This window comes from Ambystoma mexicanum, chromosome 9 (genome assembly GCF_040938575.1).
Source record: "Ambystoma mexicanum isolate Mex_15411 chromosome 9, UKY_AmexF1_1, whole genome shotgun sequence".
Classification (NCBI taxonomy): domain Eukaryota; kingdom Metazoa; phylum Chordata; class Amphibia; order Caudata; family Ambystomatidae; genus Ambystoma; species Ambystoma mexicanum.
In genome coordinates, this window is record NC_090931.1 from 20,517,184 (window position 1) to 20,544,235 (window position 27,052).

General features: G+C 43.4%; 1 long non-coding RNA gene across 1 annotated transcript; it reads left to right on the plus strand.

Annotated features, from left to right (window-relative positions):
* Positions 1-4,680: 4,680 nt before the first annotated feature.
* On the plus strand, positions 4,681-25,310 carry LOC138487617 (uncharacterized). The gene is made up of 3 exons (XR_011274512.1): positions 4,681-4,883; positions 18,680-18,766; positions 20,132-25,310. It is a non-coding gene; the product is annotated as an uncharacterized lncRNA (long non-coding RNA).
* Positions 25,311-27,052: the final 1,742 nt, after the last annotated feature.

The window sequence follows — 27,052 nt, forward strand, 5'->3', positions numbered from 1 at the left end:
GACATGGCTGGTGAGGAATAATTAAATATATATGTAAGGTCAGTTATATCTAAAGGGTGGACCAACTGCTTCTCTATGGAACACCATGTATGAATGTCTGATATCGTGGGACAAGCAAACCAGTACTTGGATTGTTTCAGGAGAAAGGCAGAATGATATAATTTAAAATCTGGAAACTTAACTCCTCCTTTATCGTAAGGCACTTTCAATTTGATCAAAGCAATCCTTTTGCACTTACCATCCCCCCATAGGAAGTTCAATAGAATTTAGTAAATAGATTTAAAAAAGGAGAGAGAATTGGAACACATAGAAGTTGAAAGTAATATGAGATTAATGGTGACAGCATCATCTTGATCAAGTCCAGTCGTCCCCACCAAGAAAGATATAAGGGGGACCATCTAGAGGTTAACTTCTTCAATTTATCAAATAAGGACTGAGAGTTAAGTTTGATGGTACTCTGGATTGAAGGGGTCAAACGTATACCTAAATATTTAATGGAGGAGCTACACCATTTAAAACCAAAAGAGTCAATGTCATGTTTAAGGCAAAAGGAATTGAGAGGCATGATTTCGGATTTGTCTTTGTTAAGTCTATAGCCTGATACAGAGCTAAAATGAGACAGTACATTAAGTAAATATGGGAGCTGCTTTTTAGGGTTCTTAATGAGGATGAGGATGTCATCTGTGTATGCAGCTATTTTATATAAGATGTACCACCTAATATACCTGTGATATTTTTGTTGGATCTGATTAGTTCTAACAATGGTTCTACAGAAAGGATGTATAAAATAGGAGAAAAAGGGCAACCCTGTCTGGTACCTCTACTAAGGGATAAGAATGGGGAGGTTAGTCCATTAATGCATATTGAAGATTTAGGGGAAGAGTAAAGCAATGAGACAAAGGATATGAACCTATCGCTACAGCCATGCCAGCGAAGTGACTGAAACATAAAGTCCCAATTAACTCGATCAAAGACCTTCGCAGCGTCTAGAGCTATAGCAGCTGAGCCCGGTTTATCTTTTTTATTTTTTGCCGATAGGTGGATAGCATTTAAAAGTAATCTGGCATTAGAAGATATATTGCGCCCTGTTACGTATCCGACTTGATCTGGTTTTATTAGAGCCGGAAGAGAGGACTCAATCCTATTGGCTAGAATTGTTGTGAAGTTTTTGCTTTCAACATTAATAAGCGAGATGGGCCGGTAATTACCAGGGAGAGAAGGATCTTTATCAGGCTTAGGAAAGACTATAAGTATGGCTTCTGAAAAACATCCAGAGGAGGCCTTTAGGGAAATAAATAGGAAAATAAATTGTGAAGCTTAGGGATAAGCGATTGAGACAGGCTATCATAGAATTCTGTAGACAGACCATCTGGGCCAGGAGCCTTGCCTCTGCCCAAGCCTTGAATTGCATTGGAGATTTCAGGCAGGGTGATATCATTGTCTAAGTGTGATAGGTCTAATTGAGGGTATGAAGATCTGTTAATGTTATCAAAAAAGAAAGTAATTTTATCATGGGGAATCGAGTTCTCTGTAGTGTATAATTAAGTATAACAAATTTTAAAGCAATTTAGGATATCGTTAGGATGATTATATACAGTACCGGAAGAATCTAAGATGTGAGAAATAAGAAATTTCTCTTTTTTTGCTTTCCGATATGAGGCTAGTGCTTTACCTGCTTTATTGGAAGTTTGATATATTTTTATTTTATATTTAAGGATAGTTCCTGCTGCTAGATCAGTGATCTCATTATTAATTTGAAAGCGAGTGGTCAAGACCTTACGAAGATTGGTAGGATTAGAGTCGTGTTAATAAAGTTGTTCATCAAGGGTGAGCTGAGAGTAAAGTTCATCTAAGCGTTTTTTGCAAAGCGCTTTTTTTCCTCCATGAGTCAGTCATTATATGACCTCTGAGAGTCACCTTAAAGGCATCCCAGTTGTTCACAACTGATGTTTCACTGTCTAGATTGTCTGACTAGAACTGTTGAACAAAAGAATTAACGGATGAGATAAATTGAGGATCTTGTAAGAGGAAATTATTAGGTTTCCATCGGGAGGAAGGTTTATGCACATGAGAAAGACTAAAGGAAGTGCAAACTGGAGCATGATCAGATATGATATTTTCTATTTTGGAGTCAATAATGGATCCTGTCAGGGTTTTAGTGGAGAAAATGTAATCAAGGCGGGACAAAGTGTTATGAGGGAATGAGTGAAAGGTATAGTCAAGTTGTGTGGGGTGAGATAATCTCCATGTATCGATAAGGCCAGTTTCAGCTAAACAGGCCAAAAATGGTTTGTGTGACTTGTCACTTTTGAACAAACAACTGGACTTTCTGTCAAGGAAAGGATCAAGAACCTGATTAATATCCCCACACATAATTAAGTTAGTGAAGTTATTTTGAAGAATTAGTGTTTTAATGGATAACCAAAAATTGGGATCAGGATTTGTAGGACCATATATGTTTAATATAGTTACAAGATTAGATTCTATCTGGAGTTTGACCCAAACCCATCTCCCATTAGTATCGGTGCCTTGGTCAAGAATTTTGGTAATTTCCTGCTAATTAATATAGCTACTCCATTCTTCTGGGCGACAGCTGGGCTAGAGATAATTTCTTTAACCCACCTGGATTTCAATTTAGAAGCCTCTACGTTAGATAGATGTGTTTCTTGGATGCAAGCTACGGAGGGATTAAACTTGTTTAGGTGAGAGATGACCTTACATCTCTTAATGGGGTTGTTACATCCCTTAATGTTGTTCCATGTAATACATTTGAATATCATCATAACATCTCAAAAATAATGATAACAAAACCTGATATCATTTGAATGTAGAATTTTAGTGCCAACAATATGCCAACGGAATCCTTAAGTTTTGCAGGAGACACATGAGGAAGACACATCGGGTAAAGGAAGGGGGGAGGGAGGGTCTGATCATAGATAAATTGAATAAAGTACTAGAAAGTAACAAAAAAGTAAAGATGAGCCTGGAATAGGGAGACAACGGGAGAGTGAAATAGCGAGGATGGGTGACGCCCTCTGAGTTGTCAAAAAAGAAAAAGAGGGACACAGGATGAGAGGCAGACGTAACACGCATACCCATCCCACAGGTTACAGAAAAATTATAATCATGGCATTATAAAGAAGATAGGAAAGCTCATTCGGAAAAAGGATACATTCAAGTAATTGAAGAAGTAGAGGTGCTGGCAAGAGATGATGTATCCATTTCATCAGATTTGATGGAGCGTAAAAACGCTTTGAGGTCGTCAGGCTCATCAAACACTGTTGTGCGACCTTCATGCGTTACTTTGAATGAGCAAGTGTGATATAGACCATATCGAACATTAAGTTGTTTTAAGGCTGGGCGAAAGGATAGAAATATTTTGCTTCGCTGGGCAGTGCTTTTAGCAACAGCTTGTGAAATATATATCTTTTTGCCATTCCACATGAGGGATTTTCGTTCCTTAGCAGCCAACAAGATGAGCTGAAGTTGGGAATATTCCAGAAGGTAAAAGATTAGTGTTCTGGATAATGTTTTAGAACTGATGGAATTGGAAAACTGACCAATGCGAAGATTGTTGCGTCGACTATGATTTTCTAAATCTTCATTATGCCTTTGAACGTCCTTGATGGATTTCTCGAGTAGCGCCACTCAATCTGGCCAACTATTCTCTGTACTTCATCCATTCTATTTTCGAAGCCCTTCCATCTGTCATCGAGTTGTTGTAATTTTTGATTTGTAGTCTTGATGAAGGGTTTGAGTGATCTAATTTCTGATAGGATGGCATCTATGGCAGTATCCAATATACCCAAGGGGGGGTGGGGAGTCATTCTTGGGTCTCTTTAGGTTAGAAGCAGAGACTGTGGATTCTTTTGTAGTCGTTATATTCTTTTTATTGGCAGTCATATTGTTAAATAATATAGGTGCGAGTATTGAGACAGTTGAGATATTTAAATAACTAAATAAATGTTGAGATTCTAAAAGATGCCCCTATTATCTCTAACGTAAGCCAGAATCCAGTAAAGAAGCATGCACAAGAAGGGCACTTGGTGGAGTTTGTAGACGAAGAGTGGAAGAACCATAAGCAAAGCGTCCCTCAGTTTACAATTATTATTTCCATGTTATGCGTATAGTGTTGCTCCAAATAAAGGAGGATAAAATTAAAACACTTGAGGATACTAATTAGCAAACTGAGGGGGTCTATGAAGAGCCGATGGTCCTGTAGTAGTTAAAGTACAGCAGTAGCGCACAAACAATAAATTATACTTGCACCATAACAAATAAGTGTATTCCTTAAAGAATATGAAGGAAGTTGATGTGTGGGCCTTAACCACAAGGGAGCAAAGGTATCTGCCAAAGAGGTTCAAAGAAAGTGAAGACTGCTTCTTTGTATAAGTGCGTGGATTCAACTGATACTTTGAAGTGCAAAAAGTTCATAAGAGAGACACTGAGCCTCCTGTGGTTCTTTTAACAGCTAATGTACAGTTAGTATAGCCTATGTACAATGATGGTAGCACACAGTCTCACTGTCGTGTCGTGAAATAATATGCAAATAATGTTTTTTTTGTTGTAAAATTATGAAGCCACTGTGCCTTTAAATGTTCAGCAATGTTATCCGGATGTTAATTCCTCTTCCCCTTGTCTTACTTGTATATATGATAGGAGCCAGCGGCAGCAGCACTGAGTAGAGGAAGGGGAGGTACCAGGCCCAGACCGGCACGTCGCCCAGAGAACGTTGCCGAGGCCTTCCTCAGGAAGGGCGGGGACTCACAGCTGCAGCCTTCGGGAGCGGAGCTCCGGAGCCCTCAGAGCGTTGGTGAGGAGGCTGAGCCACGTGGAAAAGAAAGCCAAGTAGAGCCGCAGCAACAAAATGAGGACTGGTGAAGGTAAGTAGAGGAATTATTACTTTTCTTTTTTTTAATTTTAAATATGGAATAAATGCCGTATTTGAGAAGTGTGGGAAGGAGCGATGCGCTTAAGGGTCCGTCTCCATTGGCATCAAGCCACCCCCCCACTGCATATGCTTCTGCCTAACACATGGTGCTACTGGATCTGGGGCACTTCTGTTCCATGTTTCTACTGCATATGGGGTACTTATGTTCCATGGTGCTACTGGATCTGGGGTGGGTAGCTCCTGATCCATGGTGCCACTGGCCTGGGGTATTTCTGCTCTGTGGTGCTACTGGAGCTGGGGACCTTCTGTTCCAAGGTGCAATTGGACCTGGTGGACTTCTGCTCCATGGTGCTACTAGATGTGGGGAACTTCCGCTCCATGGTACTAAAGATCCAGGCATACCTCTGTTCCATGGTGCTACTGGATATGTGGGTACTTCTGCTTCATGGTGCTACTGAATCTGGGGTTCTTCTGCTTCATGGTGCTAATGATCCAGGGGTACTTCTGCTCCATGGTGAGACTGGATCTGGGGTACTTCTGCTTCACGGTGCTACTGGATCTGGGGAATGCCTGATCCATGCTGGTAATGATCTAGGGTTACTTCTGCTCCATGGTGCCACTAGATATGGGGTATTTTTGCTCCATGGTACTACTGCATCTGCGGTACTTCTGCTCCATGGTGCTAATGATCCAGGTGAAACCCTGCTACATGGAGCTACTGGATCTGGCAGACTTCTGCTTCATGGTTCTTCTGAATCTGGGGAACTTCTGCTCCATGATGCTAATGATCCAAGTGTAACTCTGCTCCATGGTGCTACTGGATCTGGGGAACTTCTGCTTCATGGTGCTAATGATATCGGGGGATACTTCTGATTCATGGTGCTACTGGATCTGGGGCACTTATGTTCCATGGTGCTATTGGATTTTGGGAACTTCTGCTCCATTGTGCTACTGGATCTGGGGAACTTCTGCTCCATGGTGCTAATGATCCAGGCGTAACACTGCTCCATGGTGCTACTGGATCTGGCAGACTTCTTCTCCATTGTGCTGCTGGATCTGGGGTATTTCTGCTACATGGTGCTACTGGATCTGGGTTACTTATGCTCCATGGTGCTACTGCATCTGGGGTACTTCTGCTCCAGAGTTCTACAACATCTGGGGTACTTCTGCTGCAGGGTTTTACTGCATCTGGGGGACTTTTGCTCCGGGGTTCTACAGCATCCGGGGTACTTCTGCTCCATGGCTCTGCTGTATCTGGGATACTTCTGCTACACAGTGCTACTGGATCTTGGGAACTTCTCCACCATGGTTCTACAGGTTCTGGGGAACTTCTGCTCCATGGTGCTACTGGATCTGGGGAACTTCTGCTCCATGGTGCTACTGGATCTGGGGAACTTCTGCTTCATGGTGCTAATGATATCGGGGGATACTTCTGATTCATGGTGCTACTGGATCTGGGGCACTTATGTTCCATGGTGCTATTGGATATTGGGAACTTCTGCTCCATTGTGCTACTGGATTTGGGGAACTTCTGCTCCATGGTGCTAATGATCCAGGTGTAACTTTGCTCCATGGTGCTACTGGATCTGGCAGACTTCTGCTCCGTGGTGCTATTGGATCTGGGGTATTTCTGCTACATGGTGCTACTAGATCTGGGGTACTTCTGCTCCATGGTGCTACTGCATCTGAGGTACTTCTGCTCTAGAGTTTTACAACATCTGGGGTATTTCTGCTGCAGGGTTTTACTGTATCTGAGGGACGTCTGCTCCGGGGTTCTACAGCATCTGGGGTACTTCTGCTCCATGGTTCTGCTGCATCTGGGATACTTCTGCTACAGGGTGCTACTGGATCTTGGGAACTTCTCCTCCATGGTTCTACAGGTTCTGGGGTACTTCTGCTCCATGGTGCTACTGGATATGGGGTACTTCTGCTTCTGCGTCATGTTGCTAATGATCCAGGGGTACTTCTGATTCATGGTGCTACTGGATCTGGGGAACTTCTGCTCCATGGTTCTACTGGATCTGGGGAACTTCTGCTCCATGGTGCTAATTATCCAGGTGTACCTCTGCTCCATGGTGCTACTGGATCTGGGGTACTACTGCTTCATGGTGCTTATGATCCAGGGTACTTCTGATTCATGGTGCTACTGGATCTGGGGAACTTCTGCTCCATGGTGCTAATGATCCAGGTGTACCTCTGCTCTATGGTGCTACTGGATCTGGGGAACTTCTCTATCATGGTGATAATGATCCAGGGGTACTTCTGCTCCATGGTGCTACTGGATCTGGGAAACTTCTGCTCCATGCTGCTAATGATCCAGATGTAACTCTGCTCTATTGTGCTACTGGATCTGGGGAACTTATCCTTCATGGGGCTAATGATCGAGGGGTACTTCTGATTCATGGTGCTACTGGATCTGGGGTACGTATGTTCCATGGTGCTACGGGATCTTGGGAACTTCTGCTCCATGGTGCTACTGGATCTGGGGAACTTCTGCTCCATGGTGCTAATGATCCAGGGGTACTTCTAATTCATGGTGCTACTGGATCTGGGGTACGTATGTTCCATGGTGCTACGGGATCTGGGGAACTTCTGCTCCATGGTGCTAATGATCCAGGTGTAACTCTGCTCTATTGTGCTACTGGATCTGGGAAACCTCCCCTTCATGGGGCTAATGACCCAGGGGTACTTCTGATTCATGGTGCTACTGGATCTGGGGTACGTATGTTCCATGGTGCTACGGGATCTGGGGACCTTCTGCTCCATGGTGCTAATGATCCGGGTGTAATTCTGCTCTATTGTGCTACTGGATCTGGGGAACTTCTCCTTCATGGGGCTAATGATCCAGGGGTACTTCTGATTCATGGTGCTACTGGATCTGGGGAACTTCTGCTCCATGGTGCTAATGATCCAGGTGTAACTCTGCTCCATGGTGCTACTGGATCTGGGGTATGTCTGCTACATGGTGCTACTGGATCTGGGGTACTTCTGCTTCATGGTGCTAATGTTCCAGGGGTACTTCTGATTCATGGTGCTACCGTAGTTGAGGAACATCTGCTCCATTGTGCTACTGGATCTGGTTAACTTCTGTTCCATGATGCTACTGGATCTAGGAGAGTGATGTTGCTTGACTAGGTTGGCTAGGGCGGATAGGAGTTGTATCTGAAAATTTAGGAGAGTGAAAGGTTGTCCCCTCCTGTGCTAGTGCACAACGTTTGGCTCACCAGATGTTTTGGAATACAACTCCCATCAGACCAAGCCAATATAGACAAGAGCTGCGGATTAAGAGACTTCCAGTCCAACACATCTGGAGAGCCTCAGGTTAAAGAGGTATGTGCTAATGATCCAGGGGTTCTTCTGCTCCATTGTGCTACTGGATCTCTGGGTGCTTCTGCTCCATGGTTCTACTACACCTAGGGTACTTCTACTCCATGGTGCTACATGATCTGGGGTACTTCTGCTCCATGGTGCTAATAATCCAGCGTTCTTCCACTCCATAGTGCTACTGGTTCTGGGTACTACTGCTCCATGGTGCTACTGGATCTGTGAGTACTTCTGCTCAGTTAGATGTGTTTTTATCGAATAAATTAAACGAAGAATACATTTTTAAAGAACCCAAAACATTGCAAAAAAATTAAAAATTCTATTTTTCATTGTTGTTGCCCCCAAAGCCCCTTGAAAATTTTTTTTTTCCCCCACCCCTTAAACCACGTTTCCCATTCCTATCCACATATCTTTACCCTTCTATAATGTCTTATTGTTTTCCCCGTTGTTTTGGGTTTGTCCAAAATTGCATTCAATAACATCACTGAATACCATTCTGCTCCATGGTGCTACTGGATCGCTGGGTGCTCCTGCTCCATGGTTCTACTACACCTAGGGTACTTCTGCTCCATGGTGCTACACGATCTGGGGTACTTCTGCTCCATGGTGCTAATAATCGAGCGTTCTTCTGCTCCATAGTGCTACTGGTTCTGGGTACTACTGCTCCATGGTGCTACTGGATCTGTGAGTACTTCTGCTCGGTTAGATGTAATTTTATCGAATAAATAAACAAAGAATGAATTTTTAAAGAACCAAAAACATTGCAAAAAAATTTAAAAAATCTATTTTTCATTGTTGTTGCCCCCAAAGCCCCTTGAAAAAAAAACTTTTCCCCACCGCTTAAACCACTTTTCCCATTCCCATCCACATATCTTTACCCTTCTATAATTCCTTATTTTTTGCCCGTTGTTTTGGGTTTGTCCAAAATTGCATTCTTTGTTACCTATTCAATAACATCACTGAATAGCCTTCTGCTCCATGGTGCTACTGGATGTCTGGGTGCTTCTTCTCCATAGTGCTACATGATCTGGGAGTGTAGAGGAGGAGCATAGTACCACCACCTCAAATGTTCCGTCCCTATTGCCTGTATGTTGCAAACCAGAGTATGTGACATACACAGAGCAGTTGAAACAAAAAAGGCAGAAAGGAATCCTCGAGGCAAGATTCCCATTGAGGAAACCATACCTGCACACGAGGAAATATGATGGTTGTTTAAATGATATTCCTGAAGAAGCAGAGCAAATAAATGGTAAGGAATAATGGTGATCTCACCAACCATCACCAAGTAAACATCACACAGAGCTGAACTGACGTTCCTAGAAGAGATGCAGAGCCCAGAGAATGCAGATATTCAAAAGGCATCAAGAAAGTATCAAGGATAAGTGACATCTTGGGATCAAGGTGAAGAAGCTTATGCCACAGAAACAGATGAAGATATCAAGTTATTTTACATGTGTACAGATGCAAAAGAAACACAAGCAGACAAAGTAAGGTTGAGGCTAGCTTTATAGTGAATAGATTGCGGCAATCACTATTATACATATATATATGCATATGGACAAGTAAAGGATGGATGTTTCCACTACGCATTATAGCAGTGCTGGACTTTAGCAAGAAGGCCGAGAAAGCCTCATTTCCAGAATGTCACAGTTAAAAAGCAAATTGACTTACAAAGTGAATCTCATCAGACGAGACTGGGTGAGCCAGGAAGCCAAGGTCTTATCAAACTGGAGTAAACTGACATTGGATACAAATCGTGTGAAAGAACAGAACTCCTGTTCAGAAAGCATGAACAAAACAAGGAAGACGTCAGAGGTATGTAAAAAAATAGTACTAAAAAGCACTAGAAGCTCGATTCCATGGTCTCTAGTCACATGAAAGGATAAAGTTGGATGAACGAGATGGTCACACCTACGCACGGGGGCAGAGCGTGCCTTCACTCCCATAATTTCTCAGAGCTAAAATCACTCTCAAGGCTGAGTTTCAAAGCCTAATTGACAGTAAACCACTGAGGTGATGATGGATTGATATGCTAATTGGTGGGAAGCAATGGTTAAGGCGAGCTCACTAGCACCTGGATGGCCAGCCTGCATGCTGCTAGACCTAGATGGAAAAGTACTGACAGAGGTTAGATTGACAACCAATTGTAGAGGACTATGTAATTAGGGGGTCCTATAGTTCTGTAAACCAATGGGACGTCGCGTATGTGGTGACGTGCACAGTGGTAATTTTTAGGGAGGGCTTAGTTGCTCCACCTGATGTTAAGTAACCAATCACATATTCACACTTTTAGACTAGTATGGATCGTATACTTAGATGTTCACTCAGAGCCAATCACCCATACTCATAGGTTTTTGTAGTTTGCCACGTAGGATGACATTAGTAAACACATAGGTTAACGTCATTGATGACGAGTTCTGTGTATAAGATCTCAGTTTTTTCTAGAATGCATTGAGTAAGAGGATCGAGCAAATTCGTTGATGTTCGTTATGCTCCCTGTTTTAGATAATTGATATTAAAACAGTTTTCCTTTTGCCAACTACCTAAGGCATCTAGATTATTGATGTATGAATACAAATCTGCATCCTCGTGCATCTCCACGGTAATTGCAACTCATCTTAAAGAGCTAGGTTATCCAGTTCACTTGGTAGCGGAGAGGATGGTTCAGATCCATCGACATAAGTAAACTTTAGAATCCTGGCAATATCGAACGTCCTTTGCCATTCGGCTGAAAGAACGTGACGCTCCCCATAGATAGTTAGTGTAATTTGAAAAAGCTTGCAAGTGCAGTGTGATGGGTCCCCTGGTTTCCACAGAATCCCCTCCCACGTCTACGATAAGCCAATCGAACAGAAGGTCGAAGAGGTGGTAAAAGAGGCGTACGATCCTGAGAGTCAGAAGATGAAAATGCGAGTGGTGAGTAAAAACTGAGAGGGTTGGCAAAACGTATGGGTGATGAGTGAAGAAAAAAAGTGAGTAACGGAGGGAGACAGGATAAACATAACATAAGAATAAGAGTATTTTATGTATATAGTGAATAGATATTGACTTGAGTGTGGCCAAGCAATAGAGGTATCGTGAGAGAGGCCACGATAAGAAAATATGCCCGGGCCTGCGTTTTAATGAACGTATCAGAAGAAGTTTGAACCTAGAGTCCCATAGTGGATGATGTAGAAGACAGATTCGATTAAAGACAAATCTAAAGAGATTAATTTAATCTTAGAGGGCAAGACAGATCTTAGAGAAGACTGTAGAAAGGAATATATGTGACCTTTCGAGCTTGTCTGTTTGTTTTATGTGATTATGAAAATGATGATGTCATAAGTGGAAAAAATTAATTGATTGTTTTAAAATGAACTTGGTGGTTGATTTCTAGCAAGATTAAATTAAAAAGTGTGATCAAAGGGATTGGAGCCTGCAACGAGTGGTTCACGCTCATATTGTGTTATTTTTCTGAAACATACTTTTTAAATCTGTGAATAAAGCAAGCGTGTGTCAAACAGGTTAAAAGTAACAAGTTGAGAATGGGGGATATTTCTCTACATGTGCATCTCTGCAAGCAATTGCCGAAACATGCACCCAAGCTTAGACAGTATAGTGCGGAATGGGTTAAAGGAACCGCAGATAAAACGTTCATGCTGTGACCGCAAGGAGGGTCACTATCGAAGGCAGTCCTGCAGCATATGATGACATAATTACATGCAGCGTACATGGGAAAAAAGCTAGACAAATGACTAACTACCTTAGAGCTTTGGAGAATGTACCAGGAGGAGCAAGCCACCTCCGACAGATTGAATACTCAATGTAAGAGCTTTGGAAAACGTACCAGGAGGTGCAAGCCGCCTCCAACAGATTGAATACTCAATGTATGCAAAGAGGGGGGTAAGGCCCCCTCTGCTCCCCCGCCCCAGCTGAAATAGAAGACGAGAGTAAGAAAGACAATGGGTTATACCCATTGAGGGAGTTTAAGGCAGCATCAGGGCATAGCAACCCAGCATATGAGTCGCCTATGCAAAGCAGTGACAAGGGTCCAGAGAAAAATACTGATAGAGATGTCATCTCTAAGGTCCTGAAGGATAAGGAGAGATGCGATAGAGACAGAAGTGATCGAGCAAGTACGTCTCTAGATATAGGAAGAGAAATAAAACGATGGAAAGGAGAAAGAGATAAAGCTGATGTGATAGCGCTCCTACAGTACTAATGGATGGACGGCCAGATTTTGCTTAAACTCGATGGTAAAGGCATTGAGGATGTAAGGCAAAGGGAAGATCAAGATGAGCAAGACAAAAAGGATAAAGAAAGAGAGGAATGATTGAAAGACGAAGGAGCGAAAAGGAAGGATAGACAAAGACGAGAGCAGTTATATCAAGAAGAGCAACTGAGAAAACAAGAGAGCAGAAGAGCAAAGAAAACATGGTAACAGACAAAGAGCAATTGACAACCAGGAAAAGCTAGAACAAAAAAAGAATAGAAGAAGAGGAACAGACGTTAAGGGACAAAAGAATATAGAGACGAAAGGATGAGGAGATACGCAGGGCAAACGAGAAATGGGATATGCAGAAAAAAGGGGAAGACAGGGTAAGAGAGGAAGCAAAGAAACAGAGAGAATTTGACGATGATATAGAACGTAAAAGACTGCAGAGAGCACGCAATCTCGATTGCTTGGAGAAGGAGATAAGGGATTCTGAACCAGAAGTAGCATGGGAGGACATAGAGGAATTCTTTCCAGAATACGAGTCATTGCCAGGCCCGTCTAAAGTAAATCTAGAGGACGAGTTTGACTATAGGAGCATTGGGGAAGCAATCGATAAAGTATACCATGAAACCTTAAAATGAAAGCCCAGAAAGAATCAAAGGGGAAGGGAAAAAATGATCGACTCGAGAGTATGCAGTTATATGACACAGAGGGGGCCTCATGCAGTGTGACGCAGAAGGAGTTGTCTTTAGATAGACTGACTCTGAACAAAGACAAAGAGGAGAGAAGTCGCACGAGTTGGGCACAAGAAATGTCAGACGAAGACATAGACACATTCCGTGGGGAAGAAAGAGGGGATGTATGTGGTCCTGAAGGATGTTTTTCAATGGATACGGAAGTAAGATGGTCAGATTTAAACGCACCTATACCTATGGCGTCAGAACCATTGACACAGTCAGACCGACCTAATGGGAAACTCCACGGTGAGAGGGGGGAGTCGCCACCATATGTGAGCAGATTAAGATCGCTGCCAGGAAGAAGGCAGTGCAGGAATCTTGTCCCTGCAGTGGACAGACAAATGATGAGAGATGAGAATGAGTTTGGGGCTTCACAGTTTCCCTTGCTAGAGAATGGGGGGGCCAGACCACAGTATATATCATGGCCCCAGATGGACAAGGATAATTTAAGGTGTAAACTTCCGAGTTTAACTTCTGGCGCTGCGAAATGGAAACATGAGTTAGAGAAAATGACGAGTGGAAACACATTGGCTATCGGGGACATTAAGGGTCTCTTGATCGCCATACTTGGTGAGAGAGCTGATGACATGTGGTCAAAGGCAGCATATGCTGCTGTTACTACAGTTAACACTGCTCATGATGGAGCACTGTTCAATAACTGTAGAGCGGCAGTCTGGAAAGCGCTTAGAGTACTGTATCCAGGCACGTCCGATATGGGAGCTATAATGACGAAAAAGATGCAAGACGGGGATGATCCATTTGTTTACATTCAGAATTTTCAGGAACAGTGGATCTTGGAGACACGAGAACCTTGGGGAAAATCTATACTTGTGTTCTATCATATATTGTTTAAACTCGAAGAAATCAGATCAACTACACATTTCTAGATTGGCCCACTGCAGAGATACAGGTGTGGTATTATGTCTATTTCTTGTAAATCACAGAAATTGACATGACAGGCCTGGTAGTAATAATACTTGATACAAAATGTTATTTAAATCATACATCTAAAGAATTTTAAGGACACAGATGAAACGAACTGCAATACTTTCGGCATTTCAATTTATCATATATTGTGCCAAGGGCTGTCAGACCCTGTACAGAAGCAGCTCAAGAAGTTAGTAGATATAGAAGCCAAACCGTGGTCAGAGATTCAGCTGACAATTGCACACTATTGTAGACTCTTGCAGGAAAATAATTGCAAGAAAGATGATGCTCGGAAAAGCGAAGAGGCAAAGTTAGTGCAGAAGAAATTGTCCAAATATGCCATTGAAGGGGCAATGTTGACTAGTGTAGACAGATCTAATTCACAGCAGATTACGAATATGCCACAGGTGAATAACCAAAGGCAGTTTGATCAGCGCAGTAATGGATTTGCTCCGCGAGGAAGGGGATGATATTGAGGAAGAGGTTTTCAGAATAATCAAGGGAAATGGTTATATATAATCAGGGAAGCTTTCAGAATAATCAAGGTGGGTTTCAAAATATGCAGAATGGGAGTCAAAGTATGCAGGATGGCCAGATTAGGAGACCTCCTACATGTTGGATATGTGGTATGATAGAGCACTTAGCTCATATGTGCAGGAGTCAAGGGTTCATGCAAAACAGCCAATTTGTAACAGGGGGGACTTCAAACCCACCTGCGCATTCAAAGCCGAGTGGAGACGGGTTTGTTCAGAATCAAACGATGCAGCAGCAACAAGCGCTGAGAGTGCAGCAAGATTTGCAAACACAGCAGGTAGCAGTCAATCCACCACAAGGGCATTTGCAGCATTCGCCCATGCAGATTCAGCAGAACACAAGCACAGGACAGTTAATGACTGCTAAAATAGGGGGTGTAACTGTCAATGGAGGGAATCCTTTTACAGGTAACGGAACGAGGCTGTACCTGCAATAGGACAGCTCACTGGGAGACCTAATGTGTTCAATACTATCTGTGACACTGAATCCTCACAAGGAACAGAGGGTAGATGTCAATATAGGAGGCAAATCTTTTTCATTTTAGTAGACATGGGTGCAACGCGCTCATGTATACGAGAGGGAAAGGTTTCAATGTCTGGCAATGCCATGAATACTCAGGGTTTTATAGGAGCTACAAGTAGAGTTCCATTCACTGAAGAATTACCAGTCTCTATAGGAGAGTGTGACATGTCGGTGCCATTGCTATATTCAAGGCAGACACCTGTCAACATATTGGGTTGAGATCTAATGACAAGTTGAGTATGAAAATGTTGTTCACCTATGAAGGCATAGTGTGTTCAACACCAGGAATGCATTATTTAAATGTGAGTGGATTTATTATGGCATTTGCAGGACAGATGGCCATGCGGGCAGCGCCTTTAGAACCAGAGGTTTTTCATTATGGAGTACGCATCCTGTTGAAATGGCTACCAGACCTAGTAGGCAGAACTATGAGAATACCTGATGAGTTTTTGTTTAGACCAAAAATACCTATGCTTGAAGAAGAGGGACAAGTTTTTCCCTTAGAGCTATAAGCAGCCATAGTGCCAGGTGAAATGGCTTTGCTTGATGGGAATTACTATAAAGGCAGACAATGGTGTGCAGTAATTGCCATCGGGGAAGGTCACAAATTGACTGACGTCACTGATGATGATCTATTTGGAGATCATCCATCTGATAACAAAGTTATATTTGACATGAGCATTACTTATAGGGTGAGAGCAATCAAACCAGAAGTTCCTCAGAAAATGATGTTGGCACAGAAACGTCCTGATTATTTTGATGAAGATATGGCAAACCTAATCTGGTAACCTGATCTGCACTGGATTACCTGGACACCCTCTGATCCCGGGCCCAGGTCCCTCCCCCACCTCTCTCACACCTGCACTGCCTACCTGGCAACCCCCGCACTTGGGGACTGTTTCTGTATCCCTAGAGTCCCGCTACCAGCACTTGACACCTGATGTCTGCACTTACCTTGCACTTGCCACTGCTGGCTGTTACTTTTACTTATTGTTATCTATTCCCATGTACTGCACTGTCCCTTCCCCCCGTTCCACGCACTTGCGTGATCTGAATGACACCTGGCCTAGTAGTATCGTTGTCTGTCCTCCCTCTGCTTCCCCCTCCCTTGCCTCGTCGCGCCTTGAAACACTTGTGTATAGGCACGTTATAAATGCCATATCATATCATATCAAAAGTGCCAGTTTCATTATGCACCACAGGCCCCTATGGCATAGGCCTGTTAAAGGGGGTTGGAGAAGTACAGATTAAATTGAAACCAGGAGAAATTTTACCTTGAGCACGACAGTATTGCATGTCTCAAAAGGCAGATGAAGGTAATTTTAAGACAATTTCTGCCATGATGGATCAGGGTATCTTAGTGACATCAGAGTCACTCTGTAATACGCCAGTTTATCCTGAAAAAAAAGGGAAAGGGGGGTCGTGGAGACTAATTAAAGATTTGAGACCGATAAACCAGATTGTAGAGGCTGAGTTCCCTCTAGTTCCTGACACTGCTACAATCTTATGTAATATATGGATTGAAGCATGATATTTCACTGTGATTGATTTGAAAAATGCGTTTTTCTCAATCTCATTGCACAAAGACTTGCAGGATCTGACGTCATTTACGTTCAGACAGACTAAGTTAAAAAGCACAAGATTACCTCAAGGTTATTGTGAGTCTCCATGGATTTTCAATAGAGTCCTCCAGATGGACTTACGCAATATTGATTTCGAAAGTGTCGTGTTGCAATATGTAGATACATTTTAGTTTGCAGCACTTCAGAGGAAGAGTGCAAACACGATTCTGTTCAGCTGATGATTACACTTGCTGACAAAAGGTATAAGTTTGACAAAGAGAAGTTACAGTATGGTAAAAGGGAGATGTTGTACATAGGTCAACTGATCTCACAGAAAGGAAAGAAGGTTACTCTTGAGAGAGCTGAGGCTATTTTGAAAACCACAAAGCCACACACGATAAAACACATGCAGAGATTTCTGGGATTATGTAACTATGTGAGAACATGGGTCTTTGACTACAGTTCATATATAAGTCCTTTATTACAGGCTTTAAAGAAAGCACAGGTAACACAAGAGAAAATAGTTTGGACTGAGGAAATGGAAGAAGGGTTTGATGAGTTGAAAAAAGCAATTTGCACAGCTCCAGTTTTAGGGATTCCTAATTATGCTGAGGAATTCTTTTTATTTTCGCACACGGATGGTACTGTTATGACAGCAGTCCTTATGCAGAGAACCACGTTGGGGTACAAGCCCCTTGCATATTACAGTGGGATTTCAGACCCAGTTATGAGGGGTCATTTTCCATGCCAACATTCTTTGGCAGCCATCGCGTTCACTATAGAGAAAGCTGCAAGTATAGTGATGGGATGCTCTATGACGTTATTTGTTGAACATGCACTGTTTGCATTTTAGAGAAACCAAAATGCACGTTGACTTCTCATAGGGCTTCTGCCTATGAAGTACTCAGTACTCCCTTTGCCCTCCTCCTACCCCCACCTGTGAGGCTAAGAACCTTGGGTCATCTTTGACTCCACCCTTTCCTTCTCCGCCCACATCTCCGAGGTCTCTAAAAAGTCAAATTTCTGACTGCACCTCCTCAGAGGTACTCTGTCTTTCCTCTCCTTCCCCCAGAAGCTCATGGTATCCCAAGCTCTGGTTCTCTCGAGCTTGGGCTATTGTAACAGCCTCTTTCTAAATCTACCTGCCTCCACTCTCTGCCCTTTACAACTAATACAGAACAGGACTGCAAGACTGGTTCCTGGCCTCAAGCCCTCAGATCGTATCTCTCCAACTCTGAAATCCCTCCATTGGCTCCCAGTGGATGCAATGATTCAATTCAAAACCCTCTGCATTGTCCACAAGGCTTTCTGCGGCCTGGGTCCAAAATACCTTCAGCTATCCCTCCGCAAATACCTCCCCTCTCGAGCTCTTTGCTCCTCTACCTCCAATTCCGTCAGGGTCAGTCGTTTTTCAAATAAACGAGCTGGGGGTAGATCTCTGTCTTCGGCTGGGGCCTTCCTCTGGAACAGCCTTGCTGCCACTCTAAAACTTGAGGAGAACCCTCTCCAGTTCCGGAAGCACCTCAAGACCTTCCTCTTTTCTTCTGCTTTCGCTCCCCTCTCCCCTGATGATCTGTTCTCTCTTGCCACCGTGCACCTGGCCACCCTCTGTCCTCTGGGCCCAGTTACCTACTCACCCTGCCACCCTCCCGCACTGCCTCCGGGCCACCACTTGCACTGGGGTCTCTATCTGTACCCATACAGCACCCCCTTTTTCTTCCTGCACTTATCAGACCTACCCTGTGTGCTGCCTTAAACCTAGCACTTGCAAATTGCTTGTTGCATTACCACTGTTTGTGAATATCAATATCAATCCAGCGATCAGAATAGTTCAATGCAGAATAGTGAATCCTGCCATGTTAGTAGCTGGACCACTGGCAGAGGACAAGCATGTGCATGACTGTTCGAACTATGACAAGTTCAATGATGAAATCCCTAAGCTAAAAGAAAATGCTTTAAAAGGAGGAGAAATTGTTTTTATTGACAGTTCTTCAAGAATCGATCAGAACGATGGACAGAGATACACAGGTGCCGCTGTGGAAAAGCACACGGCCAGCGGGAGTTTCAGAAGATGGTAAGTGCTCGACTACCGTCTCATTGTTCAGAACAAGCTACAGAGCTAGTGGCGATTATTGTTGTACTTGAGAATCATGCAGACCAGGAAGTAACCGTGTACAGCGACTCCGCTTATGTGATGTCAACGGTGCACCCAGGGTTAGCACGTTGGAAAAGGAGGGGCTACCTTAGAGCAGATGGCACACCAGTGCAGCATGCCGGCTTATTGGAGAGGCTTATTAAGGCACTACAACTACCAGTAGCCATCACAGTCATTAAATGCAGAGCACATACTAAAAGGGCAGACTTTATCTCACGCAGAAACCAAGTAGCAGATGATAAAGCCAAACGTGCTGCATGTTCAGAATATGTTATGACTTTGATAAGCCTGATGTCAGTGAGAAAATGGTTGTAATGATGAATGTGTCTGAAGGATATAGTAATTTGTCAAAGCCACAATTAATAGAGGTCCAGGGGGAAGCACCTCAAGATGAGAAGGATTTGTGGATGCGAAGAGGGGATGTTCTTTAAACCCCTTTGAAGCATTGTGGCAACAAGACAGCACAGGTAAACCAGTGATGCCTGTAGCCTTATTAAGGGTGGTGCTGCAACATCTACACTACCCTGCACACACAACAAGGGAGAATCTCCCTGCAACTATTGCAGAGGATTGGTTCATACCAAATTTGTTAGAGCATGTTGCAATTCTATGTAGTGAACTGCATCGTGTGTCAGAAATTCACAGCTGGGCATACACTGCACACAGTTAGGGGAGTTATTCTGAGACCCACTGGCCCCTTTCAGCATTTGCATATCGACTATGTCGACATGCTGCAAGTATGTAATGGACATAGACACATGATTGTAGTTGTTTGTCCCTTTTCATGATGGATTGAGGCTGGTCTGTGTATGCACCCAGACTCTAGCTGTGCAGCCAAATTTTTAGTACGAGAAGTGTTTCCTAGATGGGGCGTATGTGAAGTAATGAGGTCAGACAATGGCCCACATTTTGTGAATCAAACATTTCAGCAGATCATCTTGTCGCTTGGTATAAAGCACACATTTTCTTCGGCCTATTATCCACAAGGAAATGGGATCTGTGAATGGTGCAAAGGCTTGCTTAAAGAAAGGATAGCCAAGTTGAAGCTTACTTTGAAGAAATAGTGGTTGCATTGCTTACCACTGGCACTATATGCATTGAGGAACCAACCAGGTTCAGACCACCATCTCGCCCCCCATGAGATTGTGACAGGGAGACAGATGAGGAAAACCCTCACGTCTCCATCCAGAGTTAGAAGTAATGTTAAGCTTACAGCAGAACTGTTAGGAATGGAGCTACGTGATTATCTTATGTGTATGACTTCAAGTATCTCTGTCATTTCAGGTTAGATACTGTGAAAAGGGTGTGGGGCAGTACAGAACATAGAAGGAGATGCTTCAACAAATGGTGTTCAAGAATTATGTCTTCCCAAACAATTTCCCGGAGATGCAGTCCTAATCCGCAATTTCACAAGGAAGTGGCAAAAGCCCAGATTTAACGGCCCTTTCATTGTGGAAGACGTCACGCCATCTGCAGTCAGAGTGCAAGTCAGACGAGCTTGGACTTTTCTAGGTGACGTAAAAATCTATGCTGGAGAAACCGCTCTGTTCCCATTTCCTTCGGAGGCAAGCATCAGGGAAGAACCTCTGCAAATGCAGACAAGGTCTATGATGAGGAAGAAGGACGCAAAGGTTGTTGAGTAAAAGAAAAGATTTCATTGGACTGTGGCTTGGTTCGGGACACTCTTTTTGCCACTTATAAAAGAGTTAGGGGAAGCTGATTCAAGCACTCAGTGCAGTCATTTCAGGGTTACGGGAAGATCTTTTGTTCTTAAAGCCACAGGAGTTTGTTGACTTTGGACTGGGGCCTGTTTAACCTTGATAAGAAGAAAAATATGCAAATTCATGGGCTCATTTTCGACAATTGGAAGAGGGTACAGTACCCTGATTCATTTCTCACTGAGTTCCCGTTTGGATTTGCCCATGGTGATTCCCAATGACAACATTTCATGGATTACATTGGAAGTTTATCTCTTTATATTGCGCACATACCCTGCAATTGTGGGGAGAACTACTAGTATTTATGTTTTTCTGAAAGATCCTAAGAATGGCCCAATCGTAAGGAGGTTGTTCACAGCAATCATCAAGCAAGTTCTGCAGCTACCAGTGTATAGTGGGGAAAGGACAAATTCCCCTATCAGCTGATGATGCACACAGACTGGTCCGTGTGGTATTCTATCGTCTGATTGAAGAATACCTGCATCTTGTTGGAAGACACACTCATGTGTGGACATTCCTAATGGATCTGAGAAACAGTGCAGCACTAAACAAAATCTTGAGCGGTATCATATCACAAGTGACTACCTATTCCGAGAGAACACTGAGATCAGAGTGACACTTTCCTTCGAGGGACAGATCGAGAGGTTGATGGTCAGACAGAACGTTTGTTTCATGCTGAAAGATATTCATCATGTCATCTGGTCTAAGAAAGATTTGAGGAATCGACTGGGAACTGGTGTATGTTGTTGAACTTATCTAGACTTACTGAAGTTGGTTTTCTTCTTGCTGGAGAGGCATCAACATTTTGTCTAGGTTAAAGACTGGTTCCAGGGATACAGTGAGAGTTTGTTTTTTGTATCCAGTAAAGCAGACAGCTGATCGAGGATAAGTTGCTAAGACAGGATAGCAGCTTCCAGAAGTAGTGCATAATGCTGTTGTATTAAAGTTACTCTTTCTTTCCTTAGGCAATAAAGATGGGAAGCGTTAGTAGCAACATAATTATGCCGGATGCAAAGAGATGTCCACATTGTCTGCAAAGTCAATGATGCAAAATATCCTATCTGTGTATTATTTACGCTTGCATTTTGTTCATAATCATACTGCTTTCACTCATAGTACGCACATAGTACTATATTGATGTACATGGAGCTAAGACTCTTGTGAATCTTCTTGAGCAGAATAAAGGTACAATCGTGGCAACTACTAGACAGCCAATACCCTATGTAGTTATTCCTGTACCAAAGAAATATGACAAATTGCCTGATTTTGAGATAAATGTCACTAACAATCATTCACGTGCAAGAGGTGTCTTAGAGACTCTTTTTGGACGCAAGAGACAGGCATGGCAAGACAGGCAGGAGAAATGGTTGATAGAGGGTGAACCTACACAGGTAATATATGCAATTGCACCTGGTCCTGTGATAAATGACCAAAGGATGATTCCTCAAAGAAAGTCACACATGGAGATTCTGCGAGACATTTTTATGCCTAAGTGGTATCGTGAGAGGATGTGTTCCTATAATTGATCCAGCTAGAAGGAGTCATGGTAACACACTTCATGAAATGATTATGGAAAGTCACATTATAAGAATGAGGCCTAAGAGAAGCACCAGAGAGGATGATTTTGAACTAAGTGATTACCTGGACAGTAGAGCTCACCTGGGAAATAACATTTGGTAACAACATATGAAGGAAGTGGGAAGAAGTACGTCGAAAGAGGAATGCTTTGTGTGTGCACTCCTGCTGTACAGTATGGGAAAATCCAAGATCTTTATTGCTATCAAAATAGATGTCCAGACAGCTCATTGTCTTTCGCACATAGCACTTTCCAAAAAAAGAGGCCAGTTCAGGGGCTGAGATGCCTACATCAAATGGGCAACTGAATGGACAGATCCAGACGAAGATGACTATATCCAAGATAAAAAGACAAGAAACAGAGCCCATACTAAGCATCATGTGATCAGATACGAGAAGCCTGGAGTGAAAGGAGCTGGAATCAGATGGGAGGTAAACAAAAGACTGGAGAGACCAGGAAAATCTGCAGAAGAAATTTGTAGATGGAAGAAAAGAGGCCAAATGCAGATCTGGGGATCAGTGTTATCACAAGGCAGATGGGAAGAAGAAGTGGTAATCTACAGAGCCTGGGTGGTCATTGGTTGTTACAAACCTGCCATTGACATTGTACAGGATGGATGCAAGCCACTGTGACCAAGACTTGCTAAGCTACTGACATGGGTCGAAGACAGAGGAGGACCCTTGCAGATAGTGCCTGTGGAAAGTTCAAAGCTGTGCTTCAGAAATAATGGCACAAGAAAAATTGGAGAGAATCAGAATTGTTGTTGAATCTTTGGTTTACCAGGAATGATACGTGGAACGGCAGTAATAATGGATCATTATTGGGCTTGTGGACCCAGAGCGTACATGAAGCTACCCAAGGATTGGGGAGGACGATGCTCATTAGTGAATGTTCATGTTCCAGCACTGGTTATTCCAAACAGACTTGCATCTTGACAGTTTTCCAAAAAGCAGATGCTCACCTGAGGAAGAAGAGATCCGTGGAGCTGATGAAGAGGATGAAGAGAGAGAACTATTTTTCAGCAAAATCCATAGTAGCTTCTGATGCTATTCCATATGATCACAGGCTGTTCAGCCAGACCTCATCAGTATTCACCTTAATTTTCATGACGAGAATCCAGGTTGGAGAAAATATCAAATGGCTGCAAATTACCAGATGGGAATTGCTACAATCAACACAACTTTTTATAAAGGGATTCAATGCAATCAGAGAAGAGAATGATCGCCATAAGACTAATGACTCTTCAGAACAGATTTGTCTTGGATATGATCACAGCTATGGATGGAGGTGTTTGTCCAAAAATTGTAGAATCATGTTGCACATTTATACCTTCTCATGATGAAGAGAATGAAACCTTGAAAGAGGCCATAGACATGCTGACGAAGCTCCATGGTCAGATGATAGGCGAAGTTGAAGACATTTCTGATGACAGCTGATTTGGATCGTTCTTTTCGTAGGTTCCACAATGGATGGCAGACATGTTCAAGTTCCTTGGAGCCCTGATATTGATGATATTACTTGGATTCTGTGTGAAAAAGTTGATAATCTCACAGTGTAAGAAGACAGCAAAGAAAGCCATATAGATGAAGATCATGATCAATGTCGAACCAGGATGGAAAGCCAAAGACCTGACGGATGAAGGTCAGTATTAATGCCCCTGCGGGGACGAAGTTCCTGTATCCATAGCATCATAAGAAGTATGTCGGAAGATGGATCTATTGCAGTCCAAATGGACAATGCATGCTCATGATGTGGAACAGGGATGAGCATGTGAAATCAGCTGGATGCCTGAAAGGTGTCATAAAGATATGGATCCCAAAGAAGCTTTTCTTCTGACCCGAATGCCTAAATGTGAAGGATGATAAAAGAGTGGTCGATGAATCACCCAGAGGGGGAGTGTAGAGGAGGAGCCAAGTACTGCCACCATAACCGTTCCGCTCCTATCGCCTGTATGTTAGAAACCAGAGTATGTGACATACACGGAGCAGTTGAAATGACAAAAGCCAAAAGGGATTTTAGAGGCAAGATTCCCATTGAGGAAACCATACCTGCATATGAGGAAATATGATGGTTGTTTAAATAGGATTCCTGAAGAAGCAGAGCAAATAAATGGTAATGAAGAATGGTGACATCACCAACTCACCAACCATCACCAAGTAATCGTCAATATATAAATGCATATGGACAAGTAAATGATGGATGTTTCCACTACGCATTATATCAGTGCTGAACTTTAGCAAGAAGGCCGAGAAAGCCTCATTTTCAGAGTGTTGCAGTTAAAAAGAAAATTGAATTACAAAGTGAATCTCAGCAGGCAAGGCTGGGTGAGCCGAGAAGCCAAGGTCTTATCAAACTGGAGTAAACTGACATTGGATACAAATCGTGTGAAAGAACAGAACTCCTGTTCAGAAAGCATGAACAAAACAAGGAAGACGTCAGAGGTATGTAAAAAAATAGTACTAAAAAGCACTAGAAGCTCGATTCCATGGTCTCTAGTCACATGAAAGGATAAAGTTGGATGAACGAGATGGTCACACCTACGCACGGGGGCAGAGCGTGCCTTCACTCCCATAATTTCTCAGAGCTAAGAACACTCCCAAGGCTGAGCTTCAAAGCCTAATTGACAGTAGACCACTGAGGTGATGATGGATTGATTTGCTAATTGGTGGGAAGCAATGGTTAAGGCGAGCTCATTAGCACCTGGATGGCCAGCCTGCATGCTGCTAGACCTAGATGGAAAAGTACTGACAGAGGTTAGATTGCCAACCAATTGTAGAGGACTGTGCAATTAGGGGTCCTATAGTTGTGTAAACCAATGGGACATTGTGTATTTAGTGACGTTCATAGTGGTCATTTTTAGGAGAGGGCTTAGTTGCTCCACCTGATGTTTAGTAACCAATCACACATTCACACTTTTTTAGACTAGTATGGATCGTATACTTGGATGTTCGATCACAGCCAATCACCCCTACTCATAGGTTTTTTTAGTTTGCCACGTAGGATGACAATAGTAAACACGTAGGTTAACGTCATTGATGATGTGTTTTGTGATTAGGATCTCAGTTTTTTCTAGAATGCATTGAGTAAGAGGATTGAGCAAATTCATTGATGTTCATTGTACTCCATGTTTTAGATAATTGATATTAAAACAGTTTTCCTTTTGCCACTACCTGAGTCGTCTTGATATTGATGTATGAATAAAAATCTGCATCCCCGTCCATCTCCAGGGTAATTGGTAATCATCTTAAAGGGCTGGGTTATCCAGTTCAGGGTACTTCTGATCCTTAGTGCTAATGATTGAGGGGTAATTCTACTCTAAGGTGCTACTGGATCTATGAGTACTTCTGCTCCATGGCTCTGCTGCTTCTGGGGTACTTCTGAACCATGATTCTACTGCATCTGGTGTATTTCTGCTCCAGGGTCCTACTGGATCTGGGGTACTTCTCATCCATATTGCTAATGATCAAGGGGTATTTCTGCTCCATGGTGCTACTGGATCACTGTGTACGTCTGCTCCATGGCTCTACTGCATCTGGGGTACTTCTGTTCAATGGAGCTAATGCTCCAGCGGTACTTCTGCTCCATGGTACTACTGGATCTGGTGTATTTCTGCTCTATGGTGCTACTGGATGTGGGTACTTCGGCTTCATGGTGCTAATGACCTAGGGGTACTTCTGATTCATGGTGCTACTGGATCTGGGGAACATCTGCTCCATGGTGCCACTGGATCTGGGGTATTTCTGCTACATGGTGCTACTGGATCTGGGGAACTTCTGCTCCATGGTGCTACTGGATCTGGGGAACTTCTGCTCCATGGTGCTAATGATCCAGGTGCAACTCTGCTCCATGGTGCTATTGGATCTGGGGTACTTCTGCTTCATGGTGCTAATGATCCAGGGATACTTCTGCTCCAGGGTGCTACTGGATCAGGCAGACTTGTGCTCCATGGTGCTATTGGGTCTGAGGTATTTCTGCTACATGGTGCTACTGGATCTGCGGTACTTCTGCTCCATGGTGCTAATGTCTATGGGGTACTTCTGATTCATGGTGCTACTGGAGTTGGGGAACGTTTGCTCCAAGCCGCTACTGGATCTGGGGAACTTATGCTCGATGGTGCTACTGGATCTGGGGTATTTCTGCTCCTTGGTGCTACTGGATCTGGGTTACTTCGGCTTCATGGTGCTAATAATTCAGGGTTCTTCTGCTCCATGGTGTTACTGGATCTGGGGTACTGCTGCTCCATGGTGCTAATAATCCAGGGTTCTTTTGCTTCATGGTGCTACTGGATCTGGGGAACTTCTGCTCGATGCTGCTACTGGATCTGGCGTATTTCTGCTCCTTGGTGCTACTGGATCTGGGGTACTTTGTCTTCATGGTGCTAATGATCCAGCGGTACATATGCTCCATGGTGCTGCTGGATCTGGGGTATTTCTTCTCCATGGTGCTTATGATTCAGGGTACTTCTGATTCATGGTGCTACTGGATCTGGGGAACTTCTGCTTCATGGTGCTACTGGATCTTGGGTACTTCTGCTGCATAGTGCTAATGATTGAGGGGTAATTCTGCTCTCCAGTGCTACTGGATCTGTGAGTACTTCTGCTCCATGGCTCTACTGTATCTGGGGTACTTCTGTGCCATGATTCTGCGTCTGGGGTACCTCTGCTCCAGGGTGCTACTGGATCTAGGGTACTTCTGCTCCACCACTTAGCAAGCACCACCCACCTTCTTAGCCCTGCCTCTTCCTTCCTGGTCCTAACTATTAGATCAAGGGCGTCTCTCTCCCGGGTGTCCTAAGCGAAGGGCAGATGAAGAAAAGGGGAATTCCTGTTTGGACCTGTTCGGACCAGGAGGACCCAGGGCCCGACCCCCTGCTCAGACAGCAGGTAGGCATGCACCACCATGTGTTACTCC